This window comes from Trachypithecus francoisi, unplaced genomic scaffold (genome assembly GCF_009764315.1).
Source record: "Trachypithecus francoisi isolate TF-2019V2 unplaced genomic scaffold, Tfra_2.0 Lachesis_group1, whole genome shotgun sequence".
NCBI classification, from domain to species: Eukaryota; Metazoa; Chordata; class Mammalia; order Primates; family Cercopithecidae; genus Trachypithecus; species Trachypithecus francoisi.
The window spans coordinates 101,522,583-101,550,035 of NW_022681454.1; the positions used below are offsets into that span (position 1 = coordinate 101,522,583).

At 37.1% G+C, this 27,453-nt stretch overlaps 1 long non-coding RNA gene and 1 pseudogene across 1 annotated transcript in view; both read right to left on the reverse strand.

Moving 5' to 3' along the window:
• Positions 1-26,628, reverse strand: part of LOC117085733 — a 181,792-nt gene extending 155,164 nt beyond the window's left edge. The window contains exons 1-2 of the long non-coding RNA XR_004438062.1: positions 26,547-26,628; positions 24,498-24,586 (exon numbers count right to left, since the gene is read on the reverse strand). This is a non-coding gene — a long non-coding RNA (uncharacterized LOC117085733). The remainder of the gene's footprint in view (positions 1-24,497; positions 24,587-26,546) is intronic.
• On the reverse strand, positions 17,724-18,247 carry LOC117085731 (annotated as a pseudogene).
• Positions 26,629-27,453: the final 825 nt, after the last annotated feature.

Genomic DNA, 27,453 nt, shown 5'->3' on the forward strand with positions numbered 1-27,453 from the left:
CAGATCCAAACCGTAACACAAGAGTTATGCGTGGAAGGGTGTGGTTGGGAAAGGGCAGGTAATCTTATTGTTAGACAGACACAAATCTGCAGAGCCCAGAGATGGTGCAGACCTTTTATGTTTCAGTCTATAAGCATTGGCCCTATGGAAGAGCCAAGGCACTTTCTTGTTGTGCTGAGTCCCAGAAAGAGGCTATACATCCTACAGACTTTTCAGCTACAGTTGGGCATCTAGAATGTGATATTTCTGATTTATTACTATGCTCTTGAGGGGTGGGAGAGAAGGAAGGGTACCTATAAAAAGAAAAATCCCACCCCGTCAACCTAGGGAAGAATCAGAATTAGCTAGAGGAGTCAAAGGGGACTTAACAGAACAAGGTTCTACTTCATTTTTGTTTCTCCTCACCACTGGAAAATATAGACCACTCAAGTCTCATTAATGCACAAGTCAAAGGTAATGGTGCTGAAACAAGAAGCAAGCATCTCAGCTCAGGGTAGAACTTGAGCTAAGAACAATGGGGCAGACAAACAGAGTGTTCACCTGGCAAATGTATGCCAACCTTCCACATGGTCTTGAGATGTGAGGCCAGCACAGGTAACTTAAATGTCCACCTGAACAATTCCAGCATCTTCCATATTGGGTATTAACAAGATCAGCTTTTCCTCTAATATCTGATAGTATCTAATATTCTAAAAGTACAGAATTCATCACTGGACGACATGGATACACTCTGGAAAATGCATCACTGAGCAATTTTGTCATCGTGCAAACCTATTAAAGGAACCTAGATGGTTAAGCCTACTACACACATAGGCTATATGGTATAGCCTAGTGCTCCTAGGCTACAAACCTCTGCAGCATGTTACTGTACTGAGTACTGTAGGCAATTTTAACACAATGGTAAGTATTTGTGCATCTAAACATAGAAAAGGTACAGTAAAATTATAGTACAAAAGATAAACGATAGTGCACCTATATGGGACATTTACCATGAATGGAGCTTACAGTACTGAAAATTATTCTGGGTGAGTCAGTAAGTGAGTGATGAGTGAATACAAAGGTCTAGGACATTAATTACTATACAGTTCTATAGACTTTATAAACACTGAACACTTAGGCTACACTAAATTTATTTCAAAATTTCTTCAATAATAATCTTAGCTTATTGTAACTTTTTTACTACATAAACATTTTTCCAACTTTTTGACTCTCTTTAAATAATATAGCTTAAAACACATTGTAGAGCTATACAGAAATATTTTTTAATCCTTAGAATCTTTTTTTTTACTTTCTGAAATTTTTGTGTTAAAAACTAGAACATAAACACCCATATTAGCCTAGGCCTACAGAATAATCAACATCTCTGTTTTCTATCTCCATATCTTGTGCCACTGGAAAGTCTTCACAAGTAATAAACACTCATAGAGCTGTCACCTCCTATGACAACAATGTCTTCTCTGGAATACCTCCTGAAGAATCTGGCTGAGGCTCTTCTTGAGGAGGTATCACTCTTTTCAAAAACATGTTCATGATGGTTTGCTTGGTTTGTTTCTTGTTTTCATTACAGATTTGCTTGGAAGCAGAAAATACACCATGAACATTCCTCTCCATAAATGAAAATCTTTCAGTGTTAAGGTCCATGTTTTCAAACTTTTTAAGGAGCGTTTAAGCTCTGCAAAAGCTTCTGCTAAACTCTTTGCTGTGAATTTTCTTGGAGGTCCTTCTTTTTCTTCTCCTTCAGTTTCCTTTTCTCTTGCCTCTTCTTCAGCTATGCATTTCTGTTCCAGTTTCAATTCATTAATCAGTTCCTCAAGAACCACCTGCAGGAACTCCTCGATAGCATCCTTATCCACATCCAGGTGAAAGTTGTTTGCCATCTCACCACAGACTTGTTAATTTTTGCAACCTCATCCTTAACAATTTATTTGAAATCATAGGCAAACCTCTTGTCTTCTTCCAGATACCATGCATACACTTTTTGGTAACATCACCTGAAGCCCAAGCAAGGTTCCTGATGCAGTCACAGGTGTTGTAATCCTTCCATCGGTATTTTCTCAGTGTCTAGTTGCAGCAATAGCCTGGGCAAATGTCTTCCTTAAGTAGAAGACCTTAAAGCTCTTATAACTCCAACATCACAAACTTTTTGTTTTGGTTGTGATCATCAAGGTGCTGAGAGGGATATGCTTCTGTGTCTGGTCTTCAATTCAGGCCAGTAGAAGTTTCTTTCTCCGTATCTGGAGATATGTGTTCTTGAATTTGTGTTAGTTTTGTTGCCTTTAATGAAGCAGATACTTTAACACCTTCCATCATTTTGTTCTCGTCCTTCAATATGGTAGCCACTGTGAGAAACACAGGTTATCAGAGCAGAAATAGCAGCCCTATGAAGAAAGAGGAATGATGAAAAAGAAAGAAAGGAAGGAGAGAAATGTGAAGAGGGGAGGAAAAAAAGGAGGAGGAAGAGGAAAAGCTGTCTACCCATCCCTTGTTATAATTGGATGTCAATCTTAACCTTAATATCTCCTAAAAAAGCTTCCAAGGGTTAAGATCCACATGGTTCTTTTTACTCTCCAGTAATAATTGCTTTACAAATTTTAAGTAATATTATTATCATCATCACCAATCTTAGCTAGAAAGTTTTCTTATAAACTCATATATAAAGCTGGGGAAGCTTCAGAATAAACAGCACAGTGAAGTACAAAGTTGAGGTTAAAAAAGCAAGCAACAAACACTAGCTTTCTTTACAGTCCTCATCATCTTTCTCCCTGATGCGCTGTGTAGCTAAGTAGTAAGCTTACATTAAAAACGGGATTGTAGAGTGAGTTTGCCTGAGAATGCCTCTCCAAGACCAGCCTAGGAAGCGCAAATCCCTCCCATTTTGTCCTCAGTTCAACTCCCAAGATTCGCAGCCTCTGCGTGTGAGTCACATTGCAATTGCCTACGATATGCATCTGCACGGATTCCTTCTGCTTCAGCAGGGAGTTTCAAGCTCCTGCCTGCCTATAATGAAGAAGAAAATTAGTGCGACAATGTGTCCGGATGCTGAAAAGCTGGCAGCCAGCAAAACAGTAGTGCATTTGGCTAATTTTCTTTTCCAGGGCTTTTTACTGTAAAGAAAATTGGCCTCCATGGATTAAAAAAATTTCAACATTTGCATCCCTTTCTTGAATCCGATCTCTTTGTTTCCATTTTAATATGTCGTGGGAAGTTTCCTGTGAAAATGTAAACAAGCTTTGTGTTTATTTTAATCACTTTTTCCTCCTGTTTTCGAGCTGTAGACAACCCCGGCCCTTACTCAAATTCTGGTGGTTAGAGTAGAACACAACCAAGTTGTAACCCAAGCCTGTCCTTTTGTAAGAGGAAGTGGTGGGATAAATAAAAGGAAGGCATTTCCTAAAGTAGCTGAGAGTCCTATTAACTGGCTAAAGATCTAACTCCTCAATGAAGAATTAGTCAACTGAACTAGTTGAACAAAACCTTTGAGGTGAGTAATTCACAGCTTTGGAACCTAAATACCCACCCAAGAAGGAATCTTCTCTTTTCCTGTTAATCCTGAATATTGTATCTCTACTTTGCTTCTGGAATCACCTTGAAAGTGTTGCCATCTTCAGTGTTTCTACTCCCTCTCATCTGATTTATTAAGCCACTATAGTCTAGCTTCTATTCTTTCTACCTTACTGAAATTTACAGACAGATATCAACAATGATTTACTTTTTGTATAAGTAATACATTATGATCAATACAGTGAATGTTTCTACTACCTATTTTACTGGATTTCTCTGTTCTATTTGAAGATGTAAACCACTCTCTCCTTTGAGAATTTTGTCTTCTTTTGTTTTCTGTGGCATCATGCTCTTCTGATTCCTTTTCTACATTGCAGATCATCAATCCTTAGTCTTCTTCACTGAATTCTCTTTTATTGTCCTCTTAAAATAGAAGTTATATTTTACAATCTCATTCATTCTCATCTTTTCAATATCACCTCTATATAATTTTCCCATTTATATGTCTAGCCTAGACTTCCTTCCTAAATCCTTACATCTTGATCTGCACTCTTTGATTCTAGCAGTGCTATTGTGAACAATTCCAAACCACCTCCTGCTGCCAAAATCTCACCTCAAGTGTCTGCTTCTCTTGTCTTTTCCTGTTGCAACTCAAGGCCTTTTATAATGTCATAGAAGCATTTTTGCCCACTTAAACAAGAGCAGCTCACAAGAGGGAAGTCAGAAGACAAATGTTTCAGACTCCCACCTTTCAGATGGGTAATTCTTGCAGGCTTTCTTTGTTTTTCTCAAAAGTCCCATGTTGCCTAGAGCACTGACCTCAATAAAGTATCCTTACACTGGCTCTTCTTTTTTCCCTATCTCACTTTCCCTCTGTGACCACTCAGGTTTTGTGAGATCACTTGCCAAACAAACTACCTATGGCCAAATTCCTTTTTTTAATATATTTTATTTTTTAGACCACTTTTACTTTCACATCAAAATGAAACAGAAGATACAGAGAACTCCCATATACTGCTTGTCCTCACATATGCAGTCTCCCCCATTATCAACATCCTGCCCCACAGTTGAACATTTGTTACAATCCGTGAACCTACATTAAAACATCACTGTCACCCAAGGCCTATCATTTACACTAGGATTCACTCCTGGTGATGTATATTATTATAGGTTAAGACAAATTTATAATGACATGTGTCTACCATTATAGTGTCATACAGAGTTTTTCACTGCCCTGAAAATCCTCTGTGCTCCTCCACCTATTCATCTCTTCCTCCCCGTAACCCTTGGCAACCAGTCATCTTTTTACTGTCTTCATAATTTTGACTTTTTCAGAACGTCATATAGTTGAAGTCCTGTAGTATACAGCCTTTTCAGATTGGCTTCTTTCCTCATAATATGCGTCGTAAGTTTCCCTCATGTCTTTTCATAGCTTGATAGCTCATTTCTCTTTGGTGTTGAATAGTACGTCAATGTCTACATATACCACAGTTTATCCACTCACCTACTGAAGGATATCTTACTTGCTTCCAAGTTTGGGTAATTATGAATAATCAGGCCACAAAAATCTGCGTGCCCCTCATGTGTTTCCCCCATGCTGTCCTCGTGATAGTGAGGGAGTTCTCACAACAGCTGATGGTTTTAAGTTTGACACTTCCACTCTCTTTCTCTGTCTCTCTCCTGCTGCCATGTAAGAAGTGCCTTGCTTCCCTTTTGCCTTCTACCATGATTGTAGGTCTCCTGAGGCCTCCCCAGCCATGCTGAACTATGAATCAATTAAACCTCTTTTGTTTATAAATTACCCCGTCTCGGGTAGTTTCTTTATAGCAGTGTGAAAATGAACTAATGCAAATGCCAAGGATAATTGCTGGATCATACGCATGCTAAGAGTATATTTAGTTTTTTTTTTTAAATAAAATTGAGACAGGGTCTCACCATGTTGCCCAGTCTGGTCTCAAACTCCTTGGTTCAAGTAATCCTCCCCCCTTGGCCTCCCAAGGTGCTGGGATTACATGCATGAGTCACAGTGCCTGGCCTATTTACTTTTATAAAAAACTGCCAAACTGTCTTCCAAAGTGGCTGTATTACTTTGCACTCCCACCAGCAATAAATGAGCATTCCTGGTGCTCCACATTCTCACAAGCATGTGATGTTGTCAGTGTTTTTGATTTTTGGTTATTCTCATTGATGTGTAGTGCCATGTCATTGTCGCTTTAATTTGCGTTTCCTGGATGAGGCGGAGTATCTTTCCTGGATGAGGTGGAGTATCTTTTTATTGTTTATTTGCCGTCTATATATCTTATTTGGTGAAGTATCTGTTGGAGTTTTGGGCCCATTTTTTAATGGTACCCAAGTTCTTACTTTAGGCATTGCTTTAAGGGAAACCAAAAGATAATTGGTACCAGCAATGATCCTGCAAAGCAGAAGAATGAGATCCTATCACTAGATTGTTTGCATTCAGATGATACCAATAATTGAATGACTGGTGGTAAACAGGATGGTAATAAGACCTAACATGCAGTACCATTCAATTATTAAGCCCAGCCTGTCCAATATGGTGAAACCCCGTCTCTACTAAAAATGCAAACATTAGCAGGGCACGATGGCACACCCCTCTAATCCCAGCTACTCGGGAGGCTGAGGTGGAGAACTGCTTGAATCTGGGAGGTGGAGGCTGCAGTGAGCTGAGATCATGCCACTGCATTCTAGCCTGGGCAACAGAGCAAGACCCCATCTCAAAAACAACAACAACAGCAACAACAACACACAACTCTCATCTGTAGTGGATGTGATAAAATACAGAGGAAAAGAAAGGTACTACTTTCATTGATATTGGGCAATAGTAATTATAAGGATTATGGAATTCACTGGCTTTCATTAAATGCCTTAAAGGTCTTGAACAAATATGAGTATGAAATAAAAATAATATGCTGGGTTCAGCTATCTCCTGTGAGGTGCACCCTGTGAAGATCAGAAGGCCTCCATGGATGGGTAAAAAGAGACCTTCAACTCCTATAATCAAAGAGTAGTTCTATGCTGAAAGTCAGGTCAAATATTGAAACCGTCTGAAGAGACTGAATGTGCAGCCTTGAAAAATCTTCAAAGCTGAAGACACAGCCATAATAGGAGAGTAGTAGAATCCTAAAACTTGATATGGGGATATTTGTAGATTCATTTAAAAAGATTGAGCCCTAAGTTCTCCTGGATCCTCCAGACTGGTATAAGCAGCTACTGTCCCTGCCAGAGAGGAGTCCTTCTTACCTGAAGATACTGTCCAGATCTCACCTGAAGCAGATGCCTAGCAAGATGATGTTTCTTCCTCAATACCCACCATTGCCTTTCCTTATAGTTTCCAAACCAATAATTAAAGTCACATTTCAGGGTACACTAAGTGGGGAAATACAAGCCCTCTTCCAGAAAGAAATAGCTGATTCACATTTTGTATTACTGGCTTATATGTTCTGGCAGAAATTGGTAAAATATGTGTGGGAGTGGATTTTCAGGGTTAAGTTGGGCAGACAGTATATAAATCTGAATAAAGGAGAGGTTGTTGACATTGGAGTACTCTTTCATGACTCAGGATTTAATGCCTTGGCAAGAACACCTGGACCCAGTCCTAATACAGAACTGGGATCCCTCTTTGAAACTTAGTCACATTTATGGCCCATAGTAATAATGGTGGAGATGCTGGAACTGTGTTGGCAGAGTGCTGGAGAAAGATTTAGAAGTGGGAGAAAAACTGACACTGTGTTCTTCGGAAGAGCCCAGAAGATACGCCTTTACTAACAAAATAAAGTATAAACTTGTGTGGGAGAGTAGCCAGTTTTATCTTTGAAAATTTCAATGGCAGCTCTTCTCTGTAGGACAGAGTAGATAGAAGGAAATTATATCATGATGGAACTCATTTCCTCTCTATCAATGGCAATGTAGAATTCCAAAACATCAGACACAGGTTGCAATACTTAACAGTTACAGGCAAGGTGGAAATAATAACCATAATCGGCAGCAAATCTAGAATGACAATCAGGAGTCAATCAAGAGTGAGGTAGATGGGCAGCTGACTACAGACAAAAATCAACTGCTGGTGAACAGAAGGCTGATTTCAGCTGCTACAGTGGAAAATCACAATTATTCATCAAGCTTCAAGCTTTAAGATCTGATCCAATTCTCAAAAAGAGAGTCATTAAAGAGGATAATGTTCACTGCCAAGGAAAGATCCCTAAAGGTCCCCTTAAAGAAGGTATATTGTATATACTGCTACAGCAAATATATACAATAAACATGCTCCAAATTTATTATCTGAAGAAACTGTGACCACTTACCAGACTAAGTTATGCACTGGGGAAAGAGGAGGACTCTGACCTTTCAAGGACTATTAGATATGTTTCTAAGCTGACAAAAATACAAGGAGACATGCTATGTCATCATACCCCACTACCTCAATTAGAGTGGGGCTTTTGAAGGGCAGATGAATCCTCTCCAAAGACTATCTCACAATGAGTTTGTATACCCATTCTGTTATTTCCCCTGTGCCTGAGTGTACAATTGGGATGAATATGATTAGCAGCTAATGAACACTCACTCACATGGTTCCTTGAGCTGTGCAATAAGAGCAATTATTATATGAAAGGCCAAGGATAAGGCTTTGAAGTTACCCATACCCACTTAAGATAGTAAATCGGAATACCATGTTCCATGAAAATCCAAGCTTAATGCTACAATCAAGATGTGAAGGCACAGGTATTGTGGTCATCACCATATCATTGTCTGGTTGACATCAATATAGATGATAGCTGACTACCATGAAATTACCAAATGAGAGCCACAGTTGCATGTCTGTATCAGATGTCATATGTTGACTAGAACTGATCAACATCACTTGTTGATCAGGCAGTGGCAGCTGGTATGTAGCTATTAATCTGGTTAATGTGTTCTTTTCAATCCTCATCAATAATGAAGATAAAAGAAATTCACATTTATGTGGAAAGGACAGCAATGCACATTCACTGCCTTGTCCCTGAGCTATGTTATTTATCCTGTTCTCTGTAAAAATGTAGTAAAAAGGAAACTAGATCGTCTTGACATTCTAGAGAAAATTATGCTGGTCTACTATATTGATGAAATTATAATGAACAGGAAATGGTGAGTAGTTCTGTTACCATTATCAAATCATATATTCCAATGAGTCAGAGATAAAAGCTACAAAGATTGAGGGGCTGCCACATACTTTGAAGATTTTTAGGAATCCAATGACCTGGCACATATTTGAACATGTTCTCACGTACTCCAAAAAAAAAGACAAGTTATTGCACCTTGCAACCTTGCAACTAAGAAAAAGACACATTTAGTCGTGCAACAGATGCTCTCAGTGTTTTGCATAGAACATCTTATCAATTTCCATTTCTTTGCTTATAGGTCTAACTTCTAATTGCCAGCACTGCAATTTTTGCTTGAAGGCTCCCTTTCTGACCACCAGACTACGGAGAAGGCCAGAAATACCCAATAATTAATTCCAGCCAAGATTAATCCTCAATTAGTGACTAATAACAGTTGGTGGATACTCCCTCAGCCCTAAGATGGGACAAGTTGTGAGTACTGCATTTCACAAAGTCTACAAGAGTTCCTGAGAAGGATTAAGCTCTAGTTGCCCTCAGTGATAACTTGCTTGGAAATCTTATCTTTATGAGATGCAACTCACACAGTGCTTAGAGAGGAATTTATAGTTGTAAACACCTATACCTAAAAAAGAAGAAAGATCTCAAATCAATAATCTGAAACTCTTCCATATGAAACTAAAATTTAAAAAAGAGCAAATTAAACCCAAAACCAGAAAAGAGAAGGAAATAATGATAATTAGAACATAAATAAATAAAATAGAGCGTAGAAAAACAACACAATCAACAAAACCATAGCTTGGTTCTTTGAAAAGATCAATAAAATCGAAAAATCTTTAGCTAAAAAAAGAAAAAAGAGAATTACTAAAATAGGGAATGAAAGACGAAACGTAACTATGGACCATAGAGAAATTAAAAGTAATCTAAGGAAATACAATGAACAAATGTATACCAACAAATTAGATAACTTTTAAAAAATCTACAACTTCTTAGAAGGACACAAATTCAGGTATATGCCTGGTGGCTCATGCCTCTAATCTCAGTACTTTGGGAGGCAAAGGTAGATGGATCACTTGAGCTCAGGAATTCAAGTCCAGCCTAGGCAACATGGCTGTCTGTCTCTATACAAAATACAAAAATTAGCCAGCCATGGTGGTTGCATGCCTGTCATCCCAATTACTCAGGAGGCTGAGGTGGGAGGATCACTTGAGCCTTGGAGGTCAAGGCTTCAGTAAGTCAAGATCACACCACATACTCTCCAGTCTGGGGGATAGAATGAGACCCTGTTTCAAAAAAAAAAAAAAAAGATACAAATGACTGAAATTGCATCAAGAAATAGATTGAACAGACTTATAATAAGTACAAAAATATTGATTAGAAATTTGGGAACTTCCCTCCATGAACAGCCCAGATGCAAGCCTTGGCAATGTGGCAAAACCTCATCTCTACAAAAAAAAAAAAAAAAAAAAAAAAATCAGCTGGGTGTGGTGGCATGTGCTTGTAGTCCCAGCTGCTTGGGAGGCTGAGGTGGGAGGATTACCTGAGCCAAGAAAGGTCAAGGCTGTGTGATCAGGTCACTGCACTCCAGTCTGGGCGACAGAGTGGATACTCTGTCTCAAAAAAAAGAAAAGCCTAGATTCAGATGGCCTCACTGGTGAATTCTACCAAATATTTAAGGAAAAATTAACACAAATCCTTTACAAATCTTCTAATATAAAAGAAAGGAGCATTTTTCATCTCATTCTATGAGGCTAATTTTACCTTAATACCAAAACTAGACAAAGACAATAAACCTATGAATAAAGACATAAAAATTCTCTATAAAATACTAGCAAACCAATAATAGAAACATTAAAAGAAATTACAGACCAGGAACAAATAATATTTATTCCAGGAATGCAAGGTTGTTTTGATACACAAAAAATCAATTAATGTAATATACAATATTAATAGAACAAAAGACAAAATCATATGATCATCTCAATAGATGCAGAAAATGCATCTGACAAAACTCTAATACTCTTTCATGATGAAAAAGAAATATTCAATAAACTAGGAATAGAAGGGAACTTCCTCAATCTGATAAAGAGCATCTATGAAAAACTTCATCTAACATTATATTTCATGGTAAGACACTAAACTTTTTCTCCTCAAGATCAGGAACAAGACAAGGATGCCAGTTTTTGCCTCTTCTACTCAACATTGTATTGGAGGTTCCAGCCGAGGCAATTAGGCCAGAAAAAAAAAAAATGTATACAAATTGGAAAAAAAGAAGTAAAACTACCTCTACTTTGGGGTAATATGATTCTGTATATAGAAAATCATAAGGAATTTTAAAACTAGCAGAAATAAAGTTGAAGATTATATGGTGTAAGGTCAGTGTGCAAAATCAATTGTAATTGTGTACACTTGCAATAAATATGAAAATAAAATTAAGAAAACAATTACACTTATAATAGCATTAAAAAGAATAAAATACTTGGAACTAAATCTTTTTTTTTTTTTTTGAGACAGAGTCTCGCTCTGCCGCCCAGGCTGGAGTGCAGTGGCCGGATCTCAGCTCACTGCAAGCTCCGCCTCCCGGGTTTACACCGTTCTCCTGCCTCAGCCTCCCGGGTGGCTGGGACCACAGGCGCCCGCCACATCGCCCGGCTAGTTTTTTGTATTTTTTTAGTAGAGACGGGGTTTCACCGTGCTAGGCAGGATGGTCTCGATCTCCTGACCTCGTGATCCGCCCGTCTCGGCCTCCCAAAGTGCTGGGATTACAGGCTTGAGCCACCGCGCCCGGCCTTGGAACTAAATCTAACAGAAGTGCAAGAAATGTATACTGAAAACTAGAAAATACTGTTGAAATAAATTGAAGAAGAATAAATAAATATCAAGACATCTCACATTCATAGATCAGAAGACTTAATATTGTTAAAAAGGAGGTATTCCCCAAATGTATCTGTATACTCAGAATAATATCTACTAAAATCCCAGACAACTCCTCTGCAAAAATTAGATATGATTCAAAAATGTATATGAAAATGGAAGAGATCCAGAATAGACAATATAATCTGAAAACAAAAGAACAAAATTGGAGAACTCATAATTCCCAATTTCAAATATAATCGTAAGCTAAAGTAATCAAGACAGTGTGTTCCTGGAGTAAGACTAGAAATATAAATAAATAAAATGAAATAGACATTCCCGAAATAAACTCTCACATATAAACTCAATTGATTTTCATCAAAAGTGTCAAGAAACAGTAACGGGGAAAGAACAATCTTTTCAACAAATGGTGCTGGGATACCTGAATAACCAAAAGGAATCCAAAAATTGAATTTGGACTCAGACTTTTTACCATATATAAAAATTAAGTCAAAATGAATTATAGACCTAAATATGATAGTTAAAATTATAAAACTCTTAGAAGAAAATTTATTTGAGAAGATCCTCATGACCTTGAATTAGGCAATGATTTATTTGACCCAAACCACAAATGACAAATAATAATGATAATAAATTGGACTTTATCAAACTAGCAAACTTTTGCTCTTTGAGTGCTACTGTCACACAAATAAAAAGACAGCTCTGATGGTTAATTTTATAGGACATTTTTCTAGATCATGATACTCTGTTGTTTGGTCAAACATCAATCTGGATGCTGTTGTGAAGATATTTTTTAGATATGATTGATACTTAAATCAGTAGACTTTGAGGAAGCAGATTTACCCTTCATAAAGCAGGTGGGCTTTATCCAATCAATAGAAGTCCTTAAGAGAAAAGGGTCCTGGGAAAATGAAGAAATTTTGTTTCTAGACTACATTCCTATCCAAGACTGCAACATCAACTCCTGACAGAATTTTCAACCTGTCAGCCTGCCCTACAGATTACAAACTTATCAGCCCACACAATCATATGAATCATTTTATAAAACAATGTCTCCCTCGGCCAGGAGCAGTGGCTCACGCCTGTCATCCTAGCACTTTGGCAGGCAGAGGCAGGCGGATCACAAGGTTGGGAGATCAAGACCATCTTGGCCAACACGGTAAAACCCCATTTCTACTAAAAATAAAAATAACAAATTAACTGGGTGTGGTGGCACGTGCCTGTAGTCCCAGCTACTCAGGAGGCTGAGGCAGGAGAATCGCTTGAACCCAGGAGGTGGAGATTGCAGTGAGCCAAGATCACCACTGCACTCCAGCCTGGTGACAGAGAAAGACTCTGTCTAAAAAAAAAAAAAAAATCTCTCCCTCTCTGTTTCAACCTCTCTTTCAACGTATGTGTGTATGTATACATATATATGCTAGAAGATATTGCAAGTTTGATTCCAGAGAACAGCAACAGAGCAAACATCACAAATAAAGCAAATCACATGAATATTATGGCAGACATATTCCCCAGTATATATAAAAGCTATGTTTACATTCTACTTTGGTCTGTTAATGAGCAGTAACATTGTATATTAAACATGTACATACTTTAATTTTAAAATATTGCTTAAAAGTCCTAACAATCATCTGAGCCCTCAGGAAAAATAATCTTTTTTGCTGGGGAAGGGTCTTGCCTCCATGTTGATCACTGCTGACTGATCAGGGTCGTGGTTGCTAAAGTTTGGGGAGGTGGTGGCAATTTCTTAAAATAAGACAACAATGAAGTTTGCTGCATTAATTGACTCCTCCTTTCACAAAAGATTGCTCTGTTGCATGTTTTGCTGTTTGATAGCATTTCCCTGCAATAGAAGCTCTTTCAAAATTGGAGTCCACTCTCTCAAGTCCCGCTGCTTCTTCATCAACTAAATTTATGAAAAATTCTAAGTCCATTGTTGTAATTTCAACAGTTTACAGCATCTCCACCAGAAGTATATTCCATGTCAAGCAACCACTTTCTTTGTTCATCTATAAACAACAGCCCTTCTTTCATTCAAGTTTTACCATGAGATTGCAGCAATTCATCCACTGAAGTGGAATCTTCAGAATCCACTAATTCTAGTTCTCTTGCTGCTTCCACCACATCTGCAATTATATTCTCCACTGAAGTCTTCAACTCCCAAAAGTCATCCTTGAGAGTTGGCATCAACTTCTTCCAAACTCCTGTTAATGTTGCTATTTTGACCTCCTCCTGTAAACAACAAATATTCTTAATGGCATCTAGAATGGTGAGCTCTTTCCAGAAGATTTTCAATTTACATTGTCCAGATTCCTCAGAGGAATCACTATCTATGGTAGCTATAGGCTAACAAAATGTGTTTCTTAAATAAGACTTGAAACTCAAAATTACTCCTTGATCCAGGGGTTGCAGAATGAATGTTGTGTTAACAGGCATGAAAACATTATTCTCCTTGCACACCTCTCTCAGAGATCTTGGGTGACCAGGTGCATTGTCAATGAGCCATAATATTTTGAAATAAACTTCTTTTTTGAGTAGTGGGTTTCAACAGTGGGCTAAAAATATTCAGTAAAGTGCCAGGCATGTTGGCTCATGCCCAAAGTGTCTGTAATTCCAACACTTTGGGAAGCCAAGGTGGGAGCATCACCTGAGGTCAGGAGTTCAAGACTAGCCTGATCAACATGGTGAAACCCTGTCTCTACTAAAAATACAAAAATTAGCTGGTTATGGTGGCATATCCTGTAATCCTAGCTACTTGGGAAGCTGAGGCAGGAAAATCACTTGAACCTAGGAGGTGGAGGTTGCAGTGAGCCAAGATCACACCATTGAATTCCAGCCTGGGCAACTAAAGTGAAACTCCATCTAAAAGAAAAAAAAAATTTCAGTAAACCACGCAGTAAACAGATAGGCTGTCATCCAAGCTTTATTGTTCCATTTATAGAGCATAGGCAGAGTAGATATAGCATAATTCTAAAAGGCCCTAGGATTTTCAGAATGGTAAATGAGCATTGACTTCAACTTGAAGTCACCAGTTACGTGAGCCCCTAACTAAAGAGACAGCCTGTCCTTTGAAGCTTTGAAGCCATGCATTGACTTCTCCTTCCTGGCTCTGAAAGTTCTAGATGGTATCTTCTTCCAATGTAAGGCTCTTTTATATATGTTGAAAATCTGTTGTTTAGTGGAGTCAGCTTCATCAATTATCTTAGCTAGATGTTCTGGATAACTTGTTGCAACTTCTACATTAGCACTTGCTGCTTCAACTTATACGTTTAAGTTATGAAGATGGCTTCTTTCCTTTAACCTCATGAACCAACCTCTGCTAGCTTCCAATTTCTCTTTCTTTTTAAAGAAAAAAAACTTCAGATGTACTAAATAATTAAATTCCAAAGTAATCGTTATATATAAAAAACAAAACCACAAAATAGAAGGAATTGCTGTTTAACATTTATATAAACCTAGGATAGGGACAGCATGATGCCAGGAAGAGGAATTGCAATGAAATAAATTGATTGTTTTTACCACAAACTGCAAACTTCCATGAAAAGCACCATAAGTAAATCCAAAAATAAACTGAAAAACACTTGTGTCATATAACCAAAGGAAAAAATCTTCATATATAAAAAGATATTGTAAATTAATAAGAAAATGCCAAACTACCTCAAAAAAATGAAAATGGCTAAAGATAAGCAAGTTTTATGTGTGTGTTTATTTGTTTATTTCTTTTTGAGGCAGAGTCTCAGAGTCTTGCTCTGTCACCCAGGCTGAAGTGCAGTGGCTCAATCTCAGCTCACTGCAACCTCTGCATCCCAGGTTCAAGTCATTCTCCTGCCTCAGCCTCCCAGACAAGCCAGTTTTAAAAGAAATACAGATTAAATTGACATTATAGCATTGATCATAATGGTGAGAAACTAGAAACATGAGGTAATAATAGGCAACCAACTGAAATAAATTATGATACACATACGTTTACCTTAGAATATTAAGTAGCAGTTCAAAATGATAGTAGAAAAAAATGTGTTTACCAAATGTACAAGAAAAAAACAACCACATTAAAAAGTGGGCAAAGGACATGAACAGACACTTCTCTAAAGAAGACATTCATGTGGGCCACCAACATGTGAAAAAAAGCTCAACATCACTGATCATTAGAGAAATGCAAATCAAAATGACAATGAGATACTGTCTCAGGCCAGTCAGAATGGTGATTATTCAAAAGTCGAGAAACAACAGATTCTGGTGAGGTTGCAGAGAAATAGGAACACTTTTACACTGTTGGTGGGAGTGTAAATTAGTTCAACCACTGTGAAAGACAGTGTGGCAATTTCTCAAAGACCTAGGGGCAGAAATATCATTTGACCCAGCAATCCCATTACCAGGTACACACCCAAAGGAATATAAATAATTCTGTCATAAAGATACATGTGCACATATGTTCATTGCAACACTATTCACTATAGCAAAAACATGGAATCAACCCAAATGCCCATCAATGATAGACTAGATAAAGAAAATATGGTACATATACACCATGGAATACTATGCACCCATGAAAAGCAACAAGATCATGTCTTTTGCAGGGACATGAATGGAACTGGAAACTGTTATCCTCAGCAAACTAACACAAGAACAGAAAACCAAACACTGTATGTTCTCACTTATAAGTGGGAGCTGAATGATGAGAACACATGAACACATTGGGGGAACAACACACACTGGGGCCGTCGGAGGGTAGAGGGGGAGGGAGAGCACCTGGAATAATAGCTAATGGATGCTGGGCTTAATTCCGGGGTGATGGGTTGATCTGTGCAGCAAACCACCATGGCACACGTTTACCCATGTCACAAACTTGCACATCCTGAAAATGTACCCCAAAACTTAAAAGTGTAAGAAAAAAAAAGATTAGAGCTTGTTCAATGTGTAAAACATAGTAAAAAATAATCCATATGTTAAAAAATGTATTTACTGCTAGGAAATGTGAATCCCCAAAAATAACACGGATGTTTTCATTTTTTATAAAAAATTATATATATTGACAGGAATATGAAAATAATATTGTCTGTTTGAAATTGTATTTAAAATTTTCTTTTGACTATATTTGCTTTTTCTGCAATGAATTACTTTCATAGTAACAAAAAGTCTTTTAAAAATTACTCCCAGCACAAAAAAAATCCAGCAATCCCTGAGGTAAAGTGGCATTTTTAAAACTGAAAATATTTATTTGGACAGAAAAGCAAAACTTTACCATAATTATGAATATTGTAATTATAAAGTAAATGAACACTTCAATTATGTAACAGTTGTGATTTATCATTAAAGTTTTAGGTCTATAATACATTTAAAATCTAATGAACTTTCGAAAGACAATATCATAAAATTGTCTTAAAACACTATGTTAAGTCATTACTAACATTGCAGATAAGGATAAAGATGGCAAAATTCTTTACTCTTACCACATTATCATATGATTATCACATTTGTTATCAAATTTTAGTTTGGAAGTCAGTCCACTTATCAATATCAAATTCTACTTTGTTGCACAATGTCCAGTTGGGCAATTTTCAACTACGTTGTGAAACTCAAGAAAAATAAAGTTGAGTCTAAGCAGTTGACACAGTTCTGCTTAAAAACCTATGCTTACAAAATAACTTGTCAAAACATTTTTATCTTTAAAAAATTTTGAATGCAACTATTAATGTTTCACTTTTGCTCTACTCAATTCTTCCTGTAAAAGTTTATTAAAATTATTAAGGAAATAAAGTGTAGAAGGACTATAGAAAATATTTTCAATAAAAAGAATAATCATTAACACTGGCAATTGCCACTAGGAAGGAGTATACATACTGATAAAAATTATAGAAACCTGTTGGTGGTTCCCGTAACCACCACTGACGTTGGGTTAAGTCCCACAACATCAAAAATGAAGAAATAGTTCCATGAGCTGTCAATAATTGTCTGAAGGCAATGTATTATTTATCGGCACCAGAATCCCTCTGATGTTCTTCCACATGTTCACATGTTTTTACCATCGGTCATCTATCAGATTCTGCAACTGTTGTGGGAATATCCAACTAACAAAAGCGAAAGCCGGGCATTGACACTAACGGTAGCTTACTGATGTTTCCCCTGCACATTTGCACAGAAAATGTCACATTTTCTGATAATAAAATTTTGCACAAAAGGTGGAATTCAAAAGGCCGATTATACATTTATCTAAAATCTTATAATAACAGTAGTTTATGAAAAAAGTTGTCCAGTAGTATAAACTGCTTCCGCATCAGTTCCACAAACAAGATAAGGATAAAGATGGCAAAAACACATCGAAACGGTTCACAGACAGGGTTGAGAAGTAAGCTTGTGATTTCAATTTGGTCTTTTGTAGGATCAGTGCGGAGCCAAGAACTTTGAGAGACTGATGAACATTAGCTTGCTTACTAATGCTATGAGACAAAAAAGTACTAGCTCTTCCTCCTTGGTGAAAGAGTGATGGTACATCTGTGGAAACATCCCAATGCCAGAGGAATTCATCTTCAGAACAGTAAATGGAGGATCTGGGTTTAATGGGTGAAAGTGAACTTCCTACATTTTAGCTTCGTAATTCTTCAGCGAAGATACAGGCATAGTACCTTCTCTAACATTCCAAATACTCAACATTCCGTCCTGGCCACCAGGAGCTACAACATGCTGTTTGGTGAGATTTCTATCAACGCAATGGAATGGCACTCAGTCACCGGTCAGTGACAATATCTGAGAAGGCTCATTTCCTTGTTGTGTGAAATCCCATATTTTTAACTGTCCAATCGAATTTACAGTAAGAATCTCTCAAGAGTTCTAAGAAAGATTACAGCATAGAGTATACTACTATCTGCATTGCCTACAGTTCTTACAGTTTCCTTGTGATAAGCTTTGAAGAGATTTATTCAACCATTGTCTCCAACGTTAATGATTTCTGGGTTGTTCCACACAACACCTGTACACGGTGCACGGCTACACGAAGGACTTTCTGGGCCTGTGTGGTAATGAGCTGTAGTTCACAGCTGGTTGACTGAAAGAGTCTGGTTATTCAGATGATGAAGGAAAACTGATACACATCCTGTTGATGAAGCAGTTACACTTCTTTCCTGGTCAGACAACTGTCAATCCATTATATCACCATAGTGTCTAATATCACACAGTAATTGATTGTCTCCTTCAAACCCTCTATCAGAGTCCAAGTTTCCAAAATCTCCAATAGACCACAGTGAAACATAATTTTCCCCATTGTCCCAAGAGCCCATAGAGAACATATCTGCAGTCTTCAAGCTCCCCAGAGGCACTGGTCACCAGCACGTTTTGCAGATTTTCTGAGACACAAACAGCATAAATTTCCTCCAGCTGAAAGCAACTGCAGCAGGTACAGCAAGACGCACGCACTGCTTCCAACTGCTCTTCTGCAGCTTCCTCATCTCTCTCAGCCTTTGTAGAATTGAAGAGAGTTAGGACCTTGCTCTGGATTAGGCTTTGGCTTGAGGGAATGTTGTGGCTGGCTTGATCTTCTATCCAGACCAACTAGAACTTTCTCCACATCAGCATTAAGGCTGTTTCCTTGTTTTTATCATTTTTCATGTGTTCACTGAGGCAGCACTTTTAATTTCCTTCAAGAACTTTTCCTTTGCATTCACAACTTGGCCAACTCTTTGGCACAGAGGCCTAGCTTTCAGCCTATCATGGCTTTTGACCTTCCTCTCTCACCAAATTTAATTATTTCTAGCTTTTAATTTAAAAAGAGAGGCATGCAACTCTTCCTTTGACTTGAACACTTAAAGGTCATTGTAGGGCTATTTCAATATTGTTGTGTTTCAGGGAATAGGGAGGCCTGAGGAGAGTGATGGAGATGGGGGAATGGGTGGTTAGTGGAGCAATCAGAACATACACAACCATTACTGATGAAGTTCGTGGGTATGGTTCATATAGCCCCCTCAAAATTACAATAGTATCATCAAAGATCACTTATCACAGATTACTATAACAGATATAATAATAATAATGTGTAAAATATTGTGAGAATTACCAAAATGTGACACAGAGACACAAAGGGAGCATGTTGCTGTTGGAAAAAATTGCGTTAATAGAATTGCTTGCTGCAGGGTTGCCACACACCTTCAGCTTGTGAAAAATGAAAGCTCTGTTCAGAACAATAAAGCAAAGCACAATAAATTGAGGTATGCCTGTGTATGTCTGTGTGTGTGCGTGTGTGTGTGTGTGTGTGTCCTATTGGTTTTCTTTCTCTGGAAGACACTAATATAACAACCTAAACAATAGAAGAAAACATTTGTAAAGTATTAATTAGTGACTTTTATCTAGAATATATGTTTAAAGGCTTACAACTCAGTGATAAAAAGACAGCCTAATTTTTTAATTTTTTAAATTATACTTTAAGTTCTAGGGTACACATGAGTAATATGCAGATTTGTTGCGTAAGTATACCTGTGCCATGTTGGTTTGCTGCACCCATCAACTCGTCATTTACAATAGGTATTTCTCCTAATGCTGTCCCTCCCCAAGACCTTCACCCCATGACAGGCCCAGGTGTGTGATGTTCCCCACACTGTGTCCAAGCATTCTCATTGTTCAATTCCCACCTATGAGTGAGAACACATGGTGGTCTGCCCTTGTGATAGTTTGCTGAGAATGATTGTTCTAGCTTCATCCATGTCCCTGCAACAGACATGAACTCATCGTTTTTTAAAGGCTACATAGTATTCTATGGTGTATCTGTGCCACATTTTCTTAATCCAGTCTGTCACTGATGGACATCTGGGTTGGTTTCAAGTCTTTGCTATTGTGAATAGTCCCACAATAAACATATGTGTGCATGAAGACATACTAATTTTTTTAATGAGCAAAGGGTTAAATATACATTTCTCCATAGAACATCTATGAACAGCCGATAAGGACATGAAAAATACATTAATCAGTAATTAGGAAAATGCAAAGCAAAACCACAATAGTATAACACTTCACATTAACTAGGATGACTAAATTCAAGAAGACAGCAATAACAAATGTTGGCAAGAATGTGGAAAAATTGTAACACTCATATATGTTGATGTGACTGTAAAATGATGTGACCATTTTGGCAAATAGTTTGGCAGTTGACTGTTTACTGTTAAATATAGAGTTATTATATGATCCAGCCATCCCATTCCTTGGTATGTCTCCATGAGAAGTGAAAACATGTCCACATAAAAATTGGTACATAAATGTTTATAGCAGCATTACTCGTATTAGCCAAAAACTGGAAGCAACCAAAATGTCCATCAACTAATGAATCAATAATTAATATATGGTATATCCATACAATAGAACATTATCTGAAAGTTAAAAGGTGAAAGTGGCTACTGTCTGCTGTTAAGCCTTCCACTACAGATACAAGAAAAAAGTCTCTTTCTTCACACTTTCTGTCTGTCTGATTGTAGCAGCATGAGATTGAATAGAGGAATACAGGGGGTAAAACACAGAGAGAATTTTCACAACTCAGGAATAATCTTGTAAACACTGAAGAGCCTGTTTTACTACAAAGGAAAACCTAAAATTTGGTTTACAGGAAAAGTGTCGGGAAATAGCTCCTCCTATCCTAACCTAGCTGGTTAAATTTGTAAGAGCTTAAAGGCTAAAGGTAATTAAAAGCAAGCCAATGATAAAAAGAAAAGAAGGAACACAAAAAGGAATGAAATTCCAATACATATTACAACTTGAATAAAGCTTGAAAGCATTATGTGAAGTGAAAGAAGTCAGTAGCAAAAAAAAACAAAAAAAAACAAATATAGCACAATTCCATTTATATGAGATGTCCATAATAGTCAAATCTATAGAGACAGAGAGTTGATTAGTGGTTACTAACAACTGAGTTGGGCAGTGAAGAGAGAAGTGTGAGGAAGGGTGAATGACTGGTAATAGGTGTCAAATTTCTTTTTGGGGCTATGAAAATGTTCTAAAGTTACATTATAGTGACCTCATTCCATCTTACTTGCCATCTATCTTCATAAATAGCCCTGCTTGTGTTTTTGCCCGTTTCCTCCCACCCCAGCTTCTACTTTGATCTTTCTATTCCTCTTGTTTCTTCTAGTCTTGCATCATAATCCAAGCTCCAAGCACAAAAACAAATTATCTGTTCCCAACCTCTTTGAATCAGAAGCATTAACAATTATATGAACCGTCATTTGCCTTGGGTCCACCAAACCAGCCCCAATTCCTGTGGCCAAATCTGTGGATACAGTTATTTGGAGTTTGGAATTTATACCTTCACAACTCTATGGTTAGGTTCCGTGAATTGCAGAGAGTCTAATCAACTCATGATGTAGCTAAAAATATACAAACCAAGAATTGAGTTACAAGTCCCTGTTATCTTTCAGTCTTGACTTACTGGAAACTCTGAAGGTGGGAAACCAGAGGAACAGCAGCTTTTGCAGTAGTCCAGAAAGATGGTGCTTATGACAACAGCCATCCATACATAGTTGTCCAGAAAGCATGTTGCCAGTGTGAGCTAAAATTTCTTTCGTAAATACCCAAAATGGCACATCTATCCTTCATTTGCCCTGGTAGAAGAGCTTATGTAACCAGAGAAATGGTTCTAGTTTCCTATTTCAGAACTTTGGCAAAAGCTTCTTAGAAAATATGAGGAACAAGGACTTTTCTGTCTTAGTCTGCTATTCTATGGGATGATAGATGTAATCTGTGTTTCTTAATCCTTGTTCCCACTTTTGATGCCAAACAAAGTAACAATGGTTGACACTGAATGTGGACTTTTGAAGCTATCTGACTCCTCCTAAGAGGCTGACTCTACCTCTTCCTCTTTATTTGCTGGTTATCTTAATAATGACTATAGAATCTGTTCTAACTAGGTAATGAATAAGAGAGAGGAAGGAACAAGGACATAAATTTGCAAAATCTAAAAAAAGATGAAGTGCACAAGGAAATTGATTGAAGCTACCAATGCCAGGGAATAAATCCTATACCACCTCACCATCAGTGTGCCAGCAGGGTATTGATTTCTGGATGCACAATGGGGAAATTCGTGCTGGCTCCAGTATGATTGTGCAGCAGTAACAGATCAAGGAGTATCTGGGGAAACCTGAATGACTAAGAGAGTTTTGGGAACTTTCTCTGGGAATTTTAAAAATAAAAGTAGTATAATTCTTCATTAAATTCTAATTAGTTGAAATATCTGCTTTTGGAAAAGTCATAAATATAAAAAAGTCTCACTTGATCCAGAAAAAGTTCCCAGGATTGAGATATAATTCCTTAGAAGTCAGCCAAGAGTGAGGAGAACAAGCTTTGTACTTTTAAATAAACTATCTCCCATGGGCCCTAAATGGACACAGCATCTGCAGTCCCCAAAAATGTACATACTTGATAGAGAATAATATATTACATATATTTCATAAATACATAGAAAGTTTTAGAAACAATTAGATTAAAAACAGACTGTGTTCCAAAATGCCTTTGTATGTCAGTCAATTGGAATTAGAAAGCTTTTTTCCCACTAAATCCATAGTTCAGGTTCCCAGGTAAATCCTAGAAATTCTACTTAAACCATATGCAGTTGAAAATCTGGACTTCCCTAATGCTGAGTACTAAGTCCCAAGTTCTTTGGGTTCTAAGCCACTGTGACCTCTGAGGGTAGGGACCAGAGGAAAAGAACACAGTAAAGTTTTCACAGTAGCCCAGGAATATGATTCCTATGGCAGCAGACATATATAGATAGATAGATAGATAGATAGATAGATAGATAGATAGATAGATACATAGATAAACAGATTAATGAATGGATGTACAGCAAAGTATACATGCTATCCAAATCCCAATATGACAAATTGAACCTAAATTTTTTCTATTTTATTTTTAAAAAAAATAATGTGATGCAATTTTAAATAAAATTGCTGCACATTCAGGGTTTCCTTTTTTCAATGCTTATTTTCCTTTATAAAACTAAAATGCAGATCTTTTATCCATTAGCACTTTTCTCTGTGGCCCAAGGACCCCACTGATAATTTAACACAGATCATCCTTTCAGTGTAAAAAACAGCTGGGTGCAGTGGCTCATGCCTATAATTCCAACATTTTGGGAGGCCAGGGCAGGAGGATTGCTTGAGCCCAGGAGTTCAAGACCAGCCTGGGCAACAAAAATGTTGCCTGTCTCTCCCAAAAGTTTTAAGAAATTAACCAGGCATGGTGACACATACCTGTGGTCTCAGCTACTTGAGAGGCTGAGGAGGTCGAGGCTACAGTGAAATAGGTTTGCAACACTGTACTCCAACCTGGACAACAGTGTGACGCTGTTTCAAATGATAATAATTAATAATAATTAGCCTTAGCTTACCTTTTCCTTACAAAGGTTTTTACTGCTGTCTCTTTTATCACCTTTCCCTTGAAAGTTCCTGACAACTTGAAACCACTTATTTGAATGTAGTGAACTGCTTAATACTTGTGTTAGGTATATCACAGACCTCTGCCTCAGAAAACAAAGTCACATTTTTATGCTCTTCAACAATAAATCCTCTCAGCAAAAATGTGGCATTGCCTTACATGTTTAGATTCATACATAAGATTCCCCACATAATTTGTCGTGTAATGAACATGGGATATAAGATTTTGGAATTTTATGCAGCGTCTAGAAGACCCAAAAGGAATGTTTAGCATTTCTCTTTCCTATCATTCTCATCTTTCTTTCTCTGTCCAGGTCTTTCCCCCAGAACACTTGCTCAGCCATGCACTCTTCCTGAGTTGCACTCTTACACTTCATTTTGCAAGCAGGACATGTTATTGAGATAAGGCTTTGGCTGACTTACATTCCAGTCAAACTGTAATTACCTGCTGTGTAGGCTGCTTCCCAAAAGAGTAGGGGAAATTTTATTGGAGATGCCAGTCATTTTTGTACAAGTAGTCACCCCAAGATGTTAGTGACCATTTCGTTTTCCATATTGTCAGAAAAAAAATTGTGTGTAGTGTCAAACTTAATTCAAGGTGTACCTTAAGTCCTCAGTACCTTGCCGGTCTCAGGAGGCCCTCTATGCCTCTTTGCATCTTGAAGTAATCTTCATCTCTTAGCCTACACAAAGCTGAGACAGACACAAATACAGGGACAACTTTGTGAAAGTTAGCCCAAATCTTCTAATTTTTTAAGTATCATTTCCCACTTGCCATAAATTCAATAGAGAGTCACTCACTATGGTGTTATACATTATTCACCAAGTATATTATATTACAATTCTTCCTTCTAGAGGTTTCCAAAACAGTCAGGACTTAGTTCATCAGCTGAAAATTTATTCCTTTGTTAGGTCAACCCTGACTGATAATTCAGATCATATGTCATACACCTGGCCAAAATTTCCATTTTCTATTATCTACTTAGTTATGGGCTATAGTAAAGTTATACCTAGCCTTACTGACCTTTTGGAAAAAAAATCCTTTGTAGCAATAGCCATATAGACATTGTTGGTACTTTAATGAAAATGATGACCAAATTCGTCATAAATGAGGCATGCAGAGTTTAATTTAGTGCTATTTTCCTTTTTTTTTTTTTTTTTTTTGTATTTTTTTTTCTAAGAGATGTGGTCTCATTATGTTGCCTGGGCTGGTCTCAAACTCCTGGGCTCAAGCAATCCTCCTACCTCAGCCTCCCAAACTGCTGGGATTATGGGCATGAGGAACCACGTTTAGCCTTTTCCATTTTTAAAAGAAGAATGTTAGTTGGTTCAAAATATCTAGCTCCTAGCAGATACTAGTAACTTACTTTTGCATAGAGAAAAACGATTTCATAATAATAGACGATATAAACTATGGACAACCATCTTGCCAATTCACATCGGCAAGAAGAAACAATGTGATCAACCAATGTAACTGTGAATAAAATTTCTGGGGAAGTCTCACCAGATGTGGCAATCCTGTTAGAATGGGGGATATGACACCTTTGTGATTTGGGGAAATTTTCAATATGAGGCAAAGTTTGGGATATCTATTTGCATTTATTGACTGGGTAACAATAAATAAAACATTCAAATCCATTTGTGCCTCAGTTTCCGTATTTGTGAAAAAAAAAGAATGGCCTTTGTGTTTGAAGCTCTTAAAATCAAGAGAGGCAGTATATCACAGTGGCTAGATGCACAGCCCTGTGTATTCTGATTCTTCCTGTTACTAAATGATCTTACAAAAGTTACTTAAACTCTTTGTGACTCCAGTTTTGCATTTGTAAAAGGGAATGATAATATATCAACTTTTAGGGATATCGTGAAGATTAAATTAATGAATGCATGTAAAATGCTTAGAACGATGTCAGATACAAAGCAATAATTCAATGTATGTTAGGTCTGCAGCAATTGTCATCAAAGCAAGACTATCTTTTTAAACCAGATGCTATAGCTAATGAGGTGTTCTTAATTCTTCGCTGTCACATATTTCCAAGTGCTTTCCAAGGAGTTCTCTTATATCTCTGAATATTATTTCCAGGAAAATATTAAATTGAAACACAGTGAGAGCAAATAATATATGCTGAACTGAAAAATCAGGATATGGGATCCCTTGAATTTTCCCCACCAATTGTGACCTTAAGTAATTTGGGCTCTCAGTTTCCTCATATGAAAACTAATGGAAGTAAATTAAGTATCTCTAAACCTCCTTCAGCTTTAACATTCTTTCAAATAAGACTGTATTTGGTATTATTATCCTGAAATAATTGGAATGACATTTTACAATAGCCATTTTCAATATGCATATTTGCTTAGGTATGTTAAGCTCTTTTTTTTTTTTTCTTTTAAACCTCAAATCCAAGGTTTGTGTCAACTAAAATAGACAAAATCTCATGAATGTTGAACTAAGAATGTGACAAAATGCATTTTTCCACCATAGAGTCAAAGTTAGCATAATATACTTTATCTAAATGAACACATTTTAGTAAAAGTAAAGTTCTGATTTAGAGCAACTTGGAAAATGAGAATTTCAGTTAAGACCTGCCTAAAGGAAAGGAAGCTGAGGAAATGAGAGAGAGAACAAGTGTAATTCTTAAAGGAGAATTTAACTTACAGTTTGGAAAATACTTGTAAAACAGAGTTGTCTTTACAGGGAGCACATCATCTTGAGGAGAAGTGCTAGAAAGTTAGAAAAAAGACAACACCAAGCAAATTACAATTTTTAAAAATAGTATTATCTCAAGGAAACAGATGAGAGCCTACAGGGAAGGGGAAAAGTTGAGTAAGAAAAGAAAATGAAAAAAATAAATATAAAACAAAAATTTGTCCTAAAAAACTGATGAAAGAGAAAAACAAGGAAATAGCACAGAGATATGAGAGGAAAAAGACATAAAAGAATGACATACATGGAGTCATAGAGTCAAAAACACATTGATCTGACAGTCAGACAGCTTCCATATTCCAAAAAAATAAGGTGGGGGTGGAGGTGGGTTGTCATAAAGAAGAGCCTAGAATGTCCAAAAATATCACGAAAACAAAAAAGTTAGGAAACTGTTCTGACTAAAGGAGACTAAAGATAATACATAACCCTTGATAGAATCCTACATTGTAAAAAAAAAAAAAAAAAAAAAAGACATTGGGACAATTGGGGAAATTTGGGTATGAATGGATTGTATATTAAATAATAGTATTATGTTAATGATAAATAGTCTGAGTGTCAATGGTATTGTGGTTATATGTATACATACATACATATATATAGTATGTAGGTTATATACATGTCTTATTATCAGGAGATGGAGATATACGCTGTGTTATTTAGGGGTAAGATGTCTGCAACTTACTCTCAGCTTTTTCAGGGGGAAAAATGTAGTATAAGGAAAAGGAGACAAAGTAAATATGGCAAAATGTTGACAATTCATGAATGTAGAGGGAGAATCTACAATGTTCATTGTCCTATTCTTGTAATCTGCCTGTAGGATTGAAGTTTTCCAAATAAAAAGTTTCACAAAATTAAAAAT